At 39.4% G+C, this 15,706-nt stretch overlaps 1 protein-coding gene across 1 annotated transcript in view; it reads right to left on the reverse strand.

Moving 5' to 3' along the window:
• LOC136265851 (uncharacterized) overlaps positions 1 to 15,706 on the reverse strand; it is a 232,676-nt gene that overhangs the window by 66,221 nt on the left and 150,749 nt on the right. The window lies entirely within an intron of this gene.

Below are 15,706 nucleotides of genomic sequence, written 5' to 3' on the forward strand. Positions count from 1 at the left end.
AAGCCGGCGCGCAACACCCGTGAGTATATTGACAGGAAGAAAGAAAACGCAATTTTCGCACCTCCGTAGCTCTGTGCTGCCTTGACGAAACAAGACGATTTTTGCTGTGGATACTGTGCAGCTTGCTAGTTAGTCTGACTTTTACAACTAGCAAAATCACCCTTTACAACTAGCCTAAAGTCATTTACAACTAGCTTTTAGGCCACCACTAGCCCCCTTTTTAGCCCCTGGCATGTATTTTGTACAGTCAAATTTCTGTCATGACAGAATGCAATTATTAGACATTGGACCAGGGTGAATATGTTACTGCTATATTTGGAGGTTATCCGGAGATGACTTTGTAGTGTATATATATCTAATCAAAAACAGCCAAGCTGTAAAAAAAGGTGCGGCCCCCAAAAAGGCCATGGTGAAAAAAGATGTGAAATCCAAGGTGGCGGCCAAGAAATGGCTGTGATGGTAGGTTAATGGTTACATTTTAATAACGACAATTCAGGTGAATTTGGTGCCAAGACCAAGCGGCACAAAATTCACCTGAATTGTCGTTATTAAAATGTAACCATTAACCTACCATCACAGCCATTTCTTGGCCGCCACCTTGGATTTCACATCTTTTTTCACCATGGCCTTTTTGGGGGCCGCACCTTTTTTTACAGCTTGGCTGTTTTTGATTAGATATCACTTCTTTTTGTATTTGTATACTGCAAAGCCGGCCTATGGCTGGCTTTGGGGCTTTTTTAACCCATGTGTTTTTTTCTTTACCACAGGAAGAAGAAAAGAACTTAAAGAAGATTTTTAATGCTTCAATTGTTTTTGATTTTATTAGTAATTATACAAATTATATACATATGTTTATTACATGCCCATTATTCCCCACGGGATATTTTTTTGCAGTTGATCTCTCTACTGGGTGACTTGAAATGTAGCTGAACTATATACAGGATGGTTTCTTTGTAGCTGAACTCTCTACAAGGTGACCTTTTCTAGCTGGTCTCTCTACAGGGTGATTTGTTTCTAGCTGAACTCTCTACAGGTGATTTGTTTTCAGCTAAACTCTCTACATGGTGGTTTGTTTGTAGCAGAACTCTCTACATGATGGTTTCTTTGTAGCTGAACTCTCCATAAGGTGACTTCGTCTAGCTGAACTCTCTACAGGGTGATTTTTTTGTAGCTGAACTCTCTACAGGGTGATTTGTTTGCAGCTGAACTCTCTACATGATGGTTCCTTTGTAGCTGAACTCTCTACAAGGTGACTTTGTCCAGCTGATCTCTCTACGGGGTGATTTGTTTCTAGCTGAACTCTCTGCAGGTGATTTGTTTGCAGCTGAACTCTCTACATGATGGTTCCTTTGTAGCTGAACTCTCTACAAGGTGACTTTGTCCAGCTGATCTCTCTACGGGGTGATTTGTTTCTAGCTGAACTCTCTGCAGGTGATTTGTTTGCAGCTAAACTCTCTACATGGTGGTTTCTTTGTAGCTGAACTCCCTACATGATGGTTTCTTTGTAGCTGAACTCTCTACAAGGTAACTTCTTCTCTACAGGGTGATTTGTTGTAGTTGAATTCTCTACAAGGTGGTTTGTTTGAGGCTGAACTCTCTACATGGTGGTTTCTTTGTAGCTGAACTCTCTACAGAGTGATTTGTTTGCAGCTGAACTCTCTACATAATGGTTTCTTTGTAACTGAACACTCTACAAGGTGACTTCTTCTAGCTGATCTTTCTACAGGGTGAATTGTTGTAGCTGAACTATCTACAAGGTAACTTCTTCTAGCTGATCTCTCTACAGGGTGATTTGTTTGTAACTGAACTCTCTGCATGATGGTTTCTTTGTAGCTGAACTCTCTACAAGGTGACTTCTTCTAGCTGATCCCTCTACAGGGGGATTTACTTGTAGCTGAACTCTCTACAAGTGATTTATTTGCAGCTGAACTCTTTATGTGGTGGTTTCTTTGTAGCTGAACTCTCTACAAGGTGACCTCTTCTAGCTGATCTCTCTACAGGGTGATTTGTTTCTAGCTGAACTCTCTACAGGTGCTTTTTTGCAGCTAAACACTCTACATGGTGGTTTCTTTGTAGCTGAACTCTGTACATGATGGTTTCTTTGTAGCTGAACTCTTTACAAGGTGACTTCTTCTAGCTGAACTCTCTATGGGGTAATTTCTTTGTAGCTGAACTCTCTATATGATGGTTTCTTTGTAACTGAACTCTCTACAAGGTAACTTCTTCTAGCTGATCTTTCTACTGGGTGATTTGTTTGCAGCTGAAATCTCTACATGGTGGTTTCTTTGTTGCTGAACTCTCTACAAGGTGAATTCTTCTACCTGATCTCTCTACAGGGTAATTTGTTTGTAACTGAACTCTGTACAAGTGCGTTTTTGTGGGTGATCTCACTGCAGGTTGATTTGTTTGCAGCTGAACTCACTAAAGGGTGATTTTGCTTGTAGCTGAACTCCTTGCATTGTGTCTAGTTTCTAGCTGATCTCTCTACAGGGTGATTTGTTTGTAGCTGATCTCTCTACAAGTTGATTTTTGTGTAGCTGATCTCTCTGCAGGTTGATTAATTTGTAGCCGATCTCTCTACAAGGTAATTTGTTTGTAACTGAACTGTCTATAAGGTGATTTATTTGTAGCTGATCTCTCTGCAGGTTGATTTGTTTTAGCTGAACTCTCTACAGGGTGATTTACTTGTAGCTGAACCCCTTACATTGTGTCTAGTTTCTAGCTGATCTCTCTACAGGGTGATTTGTGTGTGGCTGATCTTTCTACAGGTTGATTTGTTTGTAGCCAATCTCTCTACAAGGTAATTTGTTTGTAGCTGAACTCTGTACAAGGTGCTTTTTTGTAGGTGATCTCACTGCAGGTTGATTGTTTTGTAGCTGAACTCACTAATGGGTGATTTGCTTGTAGCTGAACTCCTTACATTGTGTCTAGTTTCTAGCTGATCCCTCTACAGGGTGATTTGTTTGTAGCTAATCTCTCTACAAGTTGATTTGAGTGTAGCTGATCTCTCTGCAGGTTGATTAATTTGTAGCCGATCTCTCTACAAGGTGAACTCTCTATAAGGTGATTCGTTTGCAGCTGAACTCTCTACATGGTGGTTTCTTTGTTGCTGAACTCTCTACAGGGTGTTTTGCTTGTAGCTGAACTCTCTACAGGGTGATTTGTTTCTAGCTGATCTCTCTACAGGGTGATTTTTGTAGCTGACCTCTCTTCAGGGTGATTTTTTTCTAGCTGATTGCTCTACAGGTTGATTTGTTTGTAGATGAACTCTCTACAGGGTAATTTGCTTGTAGCTGAACTCCTTACTTTGTGTCTAGTTTGTAGCTGATCTCTCTACAGGGTGATTTGTTTGTAGCTGATCTCTATACAAGTTGATTTGTGTGTAGCTGATCTCTCTGCAGGGTGATTTGTTTGTAGTCGATCTCTCTACAAGGTAATTTGTTTGTAGCTGAGCTATCTATATGGTGATTTGTATGTAGCTGATCTCTCTGCAGATTGATTTGTTTTAGCTGAACTCTCTACAGGGTGATTTGTTTCTAGCTTATCTCTCTACAGGTTGATTTGTGTGTAACTGATCTCTCTACAAGCTGATTTGTTTGTAGCTGATCACTCTGCAGGTTGATTTGTTTCTAGATGATCTCTCTACAGGTTGATTTATTTGTAGCTGAGCTCTCTGCAATGTGTTTTGTTTGTAGTTGATCTCTCTACAAGGTGATTTTTTGTAACTGACCTCTCTTCAGGGTGATTTGTTTCTAGCTGATATCTCTACAGGGTGATTTTTTGTAGCTGACCTCTCTTCAGGGTGATTTGTTTCTAGCTGATCGCTCTACAGGTTGGTTTGTTTGTAGCTGAACTCTCTACAGGGTGATTTGCTTGTAGCTGAACTCCTTACATTGTGTCTAGTTTGTAGCTGATCTCTCTACAGGGTGATTTGTTTGTAGCTGATCTCTATACAAGTTGAATTGTGTGTAGCTGATCTCTCTGCAGGTTGATTTGTTTGTAGTCGATCTCTCTACAAGGTAATTTGTTTGTAGCTGAGCTATCTATATGGTGATTTGTATGTAGCTGATCTCTCTGCAGATTGATTTGTTTTAGCTGAACTCTCTACAGGGTGATTTGTTTCTAGCTTATCTCTCTACAGGTTGATTTGTGTGTAACTGATCTCTCTACAAGCTGATTTGTTTGTAGCTGATCACTCTGCAGGTTGATTTGTTTCTAGATGATCTCTCTACAGGTTGATTTATTTGTAGCTGAGCTCTCTGCAAAGTGTTTTGTTTGTAGTTGATCTCTCTACAAGGTGATTTTTTGTAACTGACCTCTCTTCAGGGTGATTTGTTTCTAGCTGATATCTCTACAGGGTGATTTTTTGTAGCTGACCTCTCTTCAGGGTGATTTGTTTCTAGCTGATCGCTCTACAGGTTGGTTTGTTTGTAGCTGAACTCTCTACAGGGTGATTTGCTTGTAGCTGAACTCCTTACATTGTGTCTAGTTTGTAGCTGATCTCTCTACAGGGTGACTTGTTTGTAGCTGATCTCTATACAAGTTGAATTGTGTGTAGCTGATCTCTCTGCAGGTTGATTTGTTTGTAGCCGATCTCTCTACAAGGTAATTTGTTTGTAGCTGAACTATCTAAAAGGTGATTTGTTTGTAGCTGATCTCTCTGCAGGTTGATTTGTTTTAGCTGAACTCTCTACAGGGTGATTTATTTGTAGCTGAACTCCTTACATTGTGTGTAGTTTGTAGCTGATGTCTCTACAGGGTGATTTTTTGTAGCTGAACTCTCTACAGGGTGATTGCTTGTAGCTGAACTCCTTACATTGTGTCTAGTTTCTAGCTGATGTCTCTACAGGGTGATTTTTTGTAGCTGAACTCTCTACAGGGTGATTTGTTTCTAGCTTATCTTCTACAGGTAGATTTGTTCATTGCTGATCGCTCTAAAGGTTGATTTGTTGCAGCTGAACACCCTGCAAAGTGTTTTGTTTGTAGCTGATCACTCTAAAGGGTAATTTGTTTGTAGCTGAACTCTCTCCACAGTGACTTGTGTGTAGCTGAATTCTGTGTAACTGAATTCTCTAGAGAGTGACTTAATTGTAGCTGAATTCTCTACACAGTGCATGACTTGTTTAGCTGAACTTTCTTCAGTGTGACTTGTAATGTTCTGAATCTCTATAGTGATATATTTGCATAACTCTCCACATGGTGACTGTCTTCTTGCTGAACTGTCTATAAGATTAACTGTTTGCAGCTGAACTCCCTACAGAATAACTTGTGATGTAATAAAATTCTATAATGGAATAAATAAATTAGCCGAATGCTCTATTAGGGTGACTGTTCTATAGAGTATCTCGATCTCGCATTTGCTACACGGAGTTGGCTTTCGAATCATAACTCAGTGGTTTGTAATCCGATTCTTCTGTACTACTGCAAGGACTTTCTATGAAGATTATTCCAGCTATACACCGATTTTCAGCTCATTGCTCTAAGCGGTTTGCCTAGTAGGCGTGAAAACTAATACTTTTTTATTCATAAAAATCGATCGCGTAATTGTGACACAGGTTGGGTTTTGTGTCATATCTCCGTGGTCTTTATCTCGATTCCTTTCAAACCACCAAAAGGCACTCCTACGATGGTTACTCCATCTACATAGCAATTTTCAACTCATTCCATGAAGCGGTTTACCCTGTAGGCGTGACAACAAATCGATCTTGTTTTACGTGAATAATCGGTCATAACTCCTGAACCATTCATCGGATTTGTACCAAATTTGATGCTAGGATTCGCCGTTGGACGCCCTTTCTGTGTGCCAACGTTCAAGGCGATCGGAGTACGCATTTGCTTGTTATAGCAATTTTTGCAAGTGTGCGAAAAGACGAAGAAGAAGAAAAAAAAACGAAACTTTGGCAGCTCGTATCTCGGAAATGGCTGGAGCGAATTCCTTCAAATTTGGAATGTAGACTCCCTTGGCTGGCGGGCAACTGTGTAGCAAATTTGGTTCCAATCAGATAAGTGATCACCGAGATACAAATGTGTGAAAATGACGTTTTCGTTCTTCCTGTCAATATACTCACGGGTGTGGCGCGCCAGCTTCTTGGGCCGCACGACACACTACCGTGTGTCTTGATCTCAGTATCTTGATAATTAATCCTTTACTAATATCATAGTACAGTGAAAACTGGTCATTATTGTAGGGACAAAATTTTCTGACCTAGCTTATTAAGGAGGTGGCTAAGCAATTGGTAAGAAGCATCTGCAATGTAGTTTAACTGGCTATAGATATGTATTTAGTGTGCAACAGCATGTGAGACAGTGAGCGCTGGCAGAAAGGAGGCAACCAATCTGTCCAAAGGCACTGCTCCTGATGTAGGTTATAAAATCACAGATGGGACTTTCCAAGTTGCGCATTAGCCCAAAGCATAAGAAATTTCACTTTTGCTTTTTATAAGCTCTTGTTGAAGAAAGTGATGAAGTTGTTATCCATAGGATATAGTTTTAGAACATCCCTTTCAGTTCAAGCTTAAGACAAAAACACAGCATTCCAGTGGTTTAGTGGTGACCACAACACTGCTTGAGTAAACTGTGGTGAGATTTCAGACTACCAGAAGCCCTGGAATGCCTTCAACACATGAAATGCCAAATATCAATAATAATAATACATAATAATCTCATGTCTGGCTTGCGTTATGTTATCAAAACCTGAATGTGTCATATTGTATACAGAGCAATCTGCCACAAGGTTGGCCATAAAGTGACCTGAATAAGGTTTCAGTGTATCAAGACACACGGTAGTGTGTCGTGCGGCCCAAGAAGCCGGCGCGTAAAACCCGTGAGTATATTGACAGGAAGAAAGAAAACGCAATTTTCGCACCTCCGTAGCTCTGTGCTGCCTTGATGAAACAAGACGATTTTTGCTGTGGACATTCCCTCAACCTTCAGCACTCCACATTCCAAATTTGAGCGAAATCGCTTCAAGCGTTCCCGAGATATGCGACTTCAAAAATTGGCTTAGTTTCTTCGTTTTTTTTTTCTTATTTTTCTTCCTCTTTTCGCACACTTACAAAAACTGCTATAAAATGCGAACGCCATATCGGATCGCCTTGAAATTTGGCACACAGAAGGGGGGTATAAAGGCGCATCTCTGTACCAACTTTGGCTGGAATACGATAAACAGGCAAAGAGTTATGAGCAATTAATCACGAAAAATAACACCAATATGTTTTCACGCCTACAGGGTAAACCGCGTATGGGAAGAAGCTGAAAATCGGTGGGTGAATAGGTTAACTATTGAACCTCAAACCTTTTGTGGTTTTAAAGAAATTGAGCTAAAAACCAGGAAGATACAACGAAAAAACCAACAGTGTGTAACAATTACGCAATCGAGATTAGCTAATAAAAAAAACGACTGCTTGCCACGCCTACCAGGTAAACCGCTGGGGGAAATGCTTTGAAAATCGCTGTACAGATGGAGTTATCATCTTAGAAAGGCTCTTCAATGGTGTAGAAGAATCAGACTTAAAGCCACGGAGTTATAACACGAAATCCAACTTGGTGCAGCAAGTGCGAGATCGAGATACTCTAATAGAGCAGTCATCCTAATAGAGCAGTCACCCGAAGAGAATTCAAGAGATCAGTTAGAAACAAGTAACCTGTATAGAGATCAGCTACAAACAAGTCACCCTGTAGAGAGATCAGCTAGAAGAAATCACCTTGTAGGGAATTCATGCAACTATAGAAAGAGATAATTCAGCTAGAAGAAATCACCTTGTAGAGTTCAGCTACAAAGAAACCACAATGTAGAGAGTTCAGCTACAAACAAATCGCCCTGTAGAGAGATCAGCTAGAAGAAGTTACCTTGTAGAGAGTTCAGCTACAAAGAAACCATCATGTAGAGAGTTCAGCTGCAAACAAATCACCTGTAGAGAGTTCAGCTACAAACAAATCTCCCTGTAGAGAAATCACCTAGGAGAAGTTTCCTTGTAGAGAGTTCAGTTACAAAGAAACCACCATGTAGAGAATTCATTTACAAACTAATGAGCCTGTAGAGACATCAGCTAGAAGAAGTTACCTTGTAAAGAGTTCAGCTACATAGAAACCATTTTGTGAAGATCTCAGCTGCAAACAAATCACCTGTACAGAATTCAGCTACAAACAAATCACCCTGTAGAGAGATCAGCTAGAAAAAGTTACCTTCTAGAGAGTTCAGCTACAAAGAAACCATCATGTGGAGAGTTCAGCTGCAAACAAATCACCTGTAGAGAGTTCAGCTACAAACAAATCTCCCTGTAGAGAGATCAGCTAGGAGAAGTTTCCTTGTAGAGAGTTCAGTTACAAAGAAACCACCGTGTAGAGAATTCGTTTACAAACTAGTGACCTTGTAGAGACATCAGCTAGAAGAAGTTACCTTGTAAAGAGTTCAGCTACAAAGAAGCCATTCTGTAAAGAGCTCAGCTGCAAAAAAATCACCTTTACAGAATTCCACTACAAACAAATCACCCTATAGAAAGATCAGCTAGAAGAAGTTACCTCGTAGAGAGTTCAGTTACAAAGAAACCACCATGTAGAGAATTCATTTACAAACTAGTGACCCTGTAGAGACATCAGCTAGAAGAAGTTACCTTGTAAAGAGTTCAGCTACATAGAAACCATTCTGTAAAGAGCTCAGCTGCAAACAAATCACCTGTACAGAATTCAGCTACAAACAAATCACCCTGTAGAGAAATCAGCTAGAAGAAGTTACCTTGTTGATAGTTCAGCTACAAACAAATCACCCTGTAGAAAGATCAGCTAGAAGAAGTTACCTTGTAGAGAGTTCAGCTACAAAGAAACCATCATGTGGAGAGTTCAGCTGCAAACAAATCACCTGTAGAGAGATCAACTAGAAGAAGTTACCTAGTAGAGAGTTCAGTTACAAAGAAACTACCATGTAGAAAGTTCAGCTACAAACTAGTGACCTTGTGGAGACATCAGCTAGAAGAAGCTACCTTGTAGAGAGTTCAGCTACAAAGAAACCATTCTGTAAAGAGCTCAGCTGCAAACAAATCACCTGTACAGAATTCAGCTACAAACAAATCACCCTGTAGAAAGATCAGCTAGAAGAAGTCACCTTGTAGAGAGTTCAGCTACAAAGAAACCACCATGTAGGGAGTTCAGCTAGAAGAAGTTACCTTGTAGAGAGTTCAGCTACAAAGAAACCATCATGAAGAGAGTTAAGCTGCAAACAAATCTCCCTGTAGAGAGTTTAGAAGAAGTTACCTTGTAGAGAGTTCAGCTACAAAGAAACCATTCTGTAAAGAGCTCAGCTGTAAACAAATCACCTGTACAGAATTCAGCTACAAACAAATCACCCTGTAGAGAGATCAGCTAGAAGAAGTTACCTTGTAGAGAGTTCAGCTACAAATTTAAAGAAACCATCATGTGGAGAGTTCAGCTGCAAACAAATCACCTGTAGAGAGTTCAGCTACAAAGAAACCACCATGTAGGGAGTTCAGCTAGAAGAAGTTACCTTGTAGAGAGTTCAGCTACAAAGAAACCATCATGAAGAGAGTTCAGCTACAAACAAATCACCCTGTAGAGAGATCAGCTAGAAGAAGTCACCTTGTAGAGAGTTCAGCTACAAAGAAACCACCATATAGAGAGTTCAGATGCAAACAAATCACCCTATAGAGAGATCAGCTAGAAGAAATTACCTTGTAGAGAGTTCAGCTACAGTAAAAAGAAACCACCATGTAGAGAGTTCAGCTGCAAAGAAATCACCCTGTAGAAAATTCTGCCACAAACAAATTGCACTGTAGAAAGATCAGTTAGAAGAAGTTATCTTGTAGAGAGTTCAGCTACAAAGAAACCACCATGTAGAGAGTTCATCTAGAAGAAATTACCTTGTAGAGAGTTCAGCTACAAAGAAACCATCATCTAGATAGTTCAGCTGCAAACAAATCACCTGTAGAGAGTTCAGCTGCAAACAAATCTCCCTGCATGTAGAGAGATCAGTTAGAAGAAGTTACCTTGTAGAGAGTTCAGCTACAAAGAAACCATTCTGTAAAGAGCTCAGCAGCAAAAAAATCACCTGTACAGAATCCAGCTACAAATAAATCACCCTGTAGAGAGAACAGCTAGAAGAAGTTACCTTGTTGATAGTTCAGCTACAATCAAATCACCCTGTAGAGAGATCAGCTAGAAGAAGTTGCCTTGAAGAGTGTTCAGTTACACAGAAACCACCATGGACAGTTCTGTAATAAATATATGTATTATATATATATAATTTGTACATTTACTGATTAAATCAGAAATATTTAAGGTACATCTGCTTCATCTTTTCTTCTTCCTGTGGTAAAGAAAAAAAGATAGGTTTAAAAAGTCCCAAAGCAGGCCATAGGCCGGCTTTGGGGTATACAAATACAAAAAGAAGTGAAATCTAATCCAAAACAGCCAAGCTGTAAAAAAAGTGTGCGGCCCTCAAAAGGCTATGGTGAAAAAAGATTTGAAATCTAAGGTGGCGGCCAAGAAATGGCTGTGATTGTAGGTTAATGGTAAAAATTTTAATAACGACAATTCAGGTGAATTTTGTGCCAATTGACCAAGCGGCACCAAAATTCACCTGAATTGTTGTTATTAAAATTTTTACCATTAGCCTACCATCACAGCCATTTCTTGGCCGTCACCTTAGATTTCACATCTTTTTTCACCATAGCCTTTTTGAGGGCCGCACACTTTTTTTACAGCTTGGCTGTTTTGGATTAGATTTTATTAATATCAAGTCTACCAGTTGGGCACTGGAGGGTTTGCACAGAAGGCAGAGCCTGTACGAGGTGCTTCACCACTAGCCCAGGGAACCTAAGCGAAAATCGTATAGTATTTCTCTAAAAACTTTCTCCCTCACCTACTTACTATAATTTCAAAAATAATTTTCCCGAGTGATTCCAGTAAGTGAGCAAGGTACATGTATACTTAAACTTAGTTAATACAATAGTAAGCGAGACACTCTAATAGAGCAATCACTTAACCACTCAACTGACTGTTCTATTAGAGTACTTCTGTCTAATACTATAGCAGTGTTTGAAAGGTATCTCTAAGAAATTTTCTGCACTGCTAATAACATCTAATCCGAAACAGCCAAGCTGTAAAAAAAGAGTGCGGCCCTCAGAAAGATTACGGTGAAAAAAGATGTGAAATCCAAGGTGGTGGCCAAGAAATGGTTGTTATGGTAGGTTAATGGTAAAAATTTTAATAACGACAATTCAGGTGAAGCAACAAAATTCACCTGAATTGTCGTTATTAAAATTTTTACCATTAACCTACCATAACAGCCATTTCTTGGCCACCACCTTGGATTTCACATCTTTTTTCACCGTAACCTTTCTGAGGGCCGCACCCTTTTTTTACAGCTTGGCTGTTTTGGATTAGATATTGTTAACCATTAATATTGTTCACCATTGTTAACCATATGTACGTATATGCAATTTCACTTTTTGTAACTTTTCCTCTTCAGGTTTACTAATGGGCACTATGCAGTATTGTTGACTGGTCTGTGCATAATGTGGTGATTTGGAATGCTAAATCAATACGTAGCATTTCTTTAATGCATCATGTTGTAATGTGTTGTAATGTGCCAACATATCTTAGAAATAAATACAATTATTATATTCTCTTCTATAAATACTCAGTTCCATTGTGCCACTGGGTTGTAAGTGGGTTGAGTAAGGATCATCCAGGATATTTGGGTCACATTTTGTCCTGGCCAAGTGGATCTCATCCACTGACAGAAGGTACAGGATCAGATCATATGAATAAATTACAGTGGAGCTTGTCTATTGCCACCTTTGCTCAATAAGCAGGTAGCAGTGTGTTAGTTCTCTCACTTTGGAATTGGTTTTTCAAGAGAGGTAATCTTTCTATACTGGTGGCCATTAAGACAGGTTTCCTTGAAGTATGTACTGATGAAGTGTACATGCTAGAGATGCAACAATATCCTCCACTTAGTGTCATTTGATTGTGATGCAATGGAAACTATGTATCATTGTACTTAAATATTATACTGTTACAACTCTAGTACATATTTATCTAATCAAAAACAGCCAAGCTGTAAAAAAAGGTGCGGCCCCCAAAAAGGCCATGGTGAAAAAAGATGTGAAATCCAAGGTGGCGGCCAAGAAATGGCTGTGATGGTAGGTTAATGGTTAAATTTTAATAACGACAATTCAGGTGAATTTTGGTGCCGCTTGGTCTTGGCACCAAATTCACCTGAATTGTCGTTATTAAAATTTGGCCTGCATTTTCTTTCTTCCTGTTAATATACTCACGGTGTGATGCGCCAACTTCTTGGGCCGCACGACACTACCGTGTGTCTTGATACTACTGAGACGATAAAAGATGATTACACTGCATTGTTACCAAAATTAATGTAACTTAAAATTTACAATTGGTTTCTACTTGGCCATCTTTATACAGTGCAAAAACATGGCCAAGTAGAAACCAATTGTAAATTTTAGTTAAATTAATTTTGGTAACAATATCATCTCAGTAGTATTGTTTATATTGCAAGCACACATGTACAGCTAGCTGGATGTGATAATGTGAAGCATATAGAAAACGAATGCATAAAAGTGCCTATACTGTAAATGCTTTTTTGGCCAGATTTTGATATCATGTCTTTTGGTTGTAGTTACTACATGTTCACATACTTGTGCATTCTTGGCCTCGCCCTTTTTTACAGCTGGGCTGTTTTTGGCACAGGATATCACTACTTTTTGTTGAATGGAGAACATACAGTTACTGAAAATTGGCTATTATATTACATAGGAGACACTGCACAGGGGCGGATCCAGGAGCCAGCAAGGGGAGGGACACAAACAGGCTAAGTTGTTGGTGGTTGGGGAGATCCAGATTCTCTTGCTATTTGCTGCATTTTTGAAACAGCTTATAATCACCTCTTAGTAGTGTCTCACTGATGATTTTTGCCATTTTGGCCTTTGAAGATGGTTGTGAAGTCTTAAAAGCCGTTAAAGGCTTCAAACGTCTTAGCAACACGATGATTAATTTTAGAGGCGCTTAGTACGCACGAAGGTGCTGGGTAACAATTCAACAGCTAGTTTGACATTGGTTTGCTTCGGTTTCAGGTGAAATTGTAATAAGTTAAATTGTAATAAGTGCTAGTAAAATGTACATATTTTCATGAGGTGTATAGCTAAACTGATCTTGGCCTGATAGTATTTTAATCACAAGTTAGGTATGGCTGGCTCTTCCACAAGGTGAGACGGGGGGGATTTGCCCCAAATACCCCATCCTGGATCTGCCATTGCTGCATGCATGCATGCATAATAATAGCTTCAGTATCAGATTAGCTAGCTAAATCAGTAACAAAAACTTCAAGTTCAGTGTTTAGAAGTGCTACTAAAAGTGACTTGCTAAGAGAAAACTCGTTCAAACCATTCAAATTTCCCTCAAGGACTCACGTGATATTTTGCTTAATGTTTCACGTGAAAATAAGAACCGGGGATAGTGACAAAGCGGTGGGTTGGTGAGATAACTAGTCTCTATGCATAACAAGTGGAGGCGAATCGGCTGCTGAATGTATGCCTCGCAATGGACACGAAGGCGCTGAATGCATCATGCTATTCTCCCAGCAAATTGCCGAGTAAGTTCGTGTGTATAAGTCATTATAAATGGATATATAACTACCATAGTAATTTTAAGACAGGAATCTCCCATGCCATAGTAGCTTCCTGGGATTATATATCTATGCTTTTGTAGGCCAGATCCTTGCAGCTGGCTTGCTCTAGCAGCTGTGCGGATCAGACCGCAAACAAGTTGAGCTGAACCCTTGTGAGAAAACAGCTAAAAATGAAAAGATTTTTTCTCAACATTTCAACCAGCCAGATGGTTGGTGATGACAACAAAGTTGTCCAGACAAATGCTTCCATCAACATACTGGCTATATACTTTAAGGCAACATACTTTTATGGTTATAAGGCTATATACTTTTATGGCTTCCTCTAATGTATGGTGAAATCTTTGGCTATAAACAATGTGTCAGGCATTTAAATGATTAGCAAGTATGTCAATACTACAAAACTAATAAGTTAATATATTTGAGGGCTCAGCTCAATGCATACATACAGTATGACATAATTACTATGCATCAATCGATTGATGTGATGATAATATGTGCAGATCTGAGACAACCATGGACCCTACTATATAGTAACTGGGTAGATATATAGAGTTATGTGTACTCTGATATAATTGTTGAGTGTTGTAGTTTGCCAATGGTAGAAGCTAAATTAACTATTTTAGATAGCTTTTTGTGTTGTTGAAGGTGTCAGGCATACTCCAGTTAAGGCCAGGCAATAAAAGATTATTTTTCAAAACAGGAGAAGAACATGCTTAGGCCTGCAAGGTACAGGCTTAATCTATTTACCCCTGTAATGCATCTATCAATGTACTGCTCCACTACCCCTCCCTTCGGGTATATATGGGGCTATAGGGGGCACAACCGAATGTTAAATGCCCCATGGTAGGGAAAACCTATTGTGTCAAATCCCCACCCATTGGCTCCAGTTGCAACGGATTAACTCGGGATTTGACATAGCGTAGAAAAAATACTTGGGTGTTTAATGAACGATTGTTCCCAGCAGTTTCATGTCAATTCCCCTTGTAAAGCCTCACTTACATCCAAGAGAGGTGGTGTGGCAACACATTGGTAGATGCATAATGAGTTTGCATCATAAACCTTGTGTTGAAATTTAGTCTGTCTTGCTTTTGTTGTGCTTAAAGCAGTTAATGTGGTTATTCTCAAACAAGGACTGGAGAAACTACAAACTGTCTTCTACCTTTATCTATCAACAAGATCACTGCTGGTTATAAAATTTCCTTTGCTGTTGTAACTTGTTTACCACTATGCTATGACCATTAGTCCCTCCTAGTTTATATGTCTCCTAGCAACGAAAACTGTTATGTCAACAATGTAGCATAGGTGAGAACCACAAGTAATATATTACAAAATTGGTCATCAACTGCTACCAGCTTCAGTATGCTGAACAATACATCTTGGGAATGGCTATGTGGGATGTTCACTTTAATGTATATAAAATGATGTGATGCTCATGTTGTATAGGTGTTAGTCACACTGTTTTATCTGCTGTCTCCTCCCATACAAGACCTACCTCAGTCTGATCAACCAAACGAACCTACATAGGACCTCCTGACCACAAAGACTTTTGTAAAGTACGCTGGTTGAAGTCCAACTACAACATGTGGTGAGTATAATTGGAATGTTGGTGTATGTGTGTAGTGCATATTAGTTGTGGGACAATGGCAGGGTCCTGGATTTGAAGAACATGCCCAGACACATATTCAGCTTGAATAACAGTATGTACACACATATGCTACACACACGCTATACATATCTGACATGTTAGTCTGACTATATGATTACATATTTTTAGTTAGCTGTGCCTTACCATAATTATACTGTATCCCTTTCTGTATGTGCAGGGTGGATACTGATGTTGTGACTGTTGGCGGGTGAATTTATGGTCAATGGATAAATCATGCAAATGGTGAAGAAAAAGTAATATGTGATACCAAGACCCCACTGTATAAACTCTTGGTGGACTTCATAGCCAAACACTAGTGTATCTGGCTTCTTGTGCTATTGTAGTCATTGTTTGTTTATTTTATGGGACATCATAATGTAAACGTTTACTATTACAGT

The sequence above is a fragment of the Dysidea avara genome, chromosome 1 (assembly GCF_963678975.1).
Source record: "Dysidea avara chromosome 1, odDysAvar1.4, whole genome shotgun sequence".
Taxonomy (NCBI): domain Eukaryota; kingdom Metazoa; phylum Porifera; class Demospongiae; order Dictyoceratida; family Dysideidae; genus Dysidea; species Dysidea avara.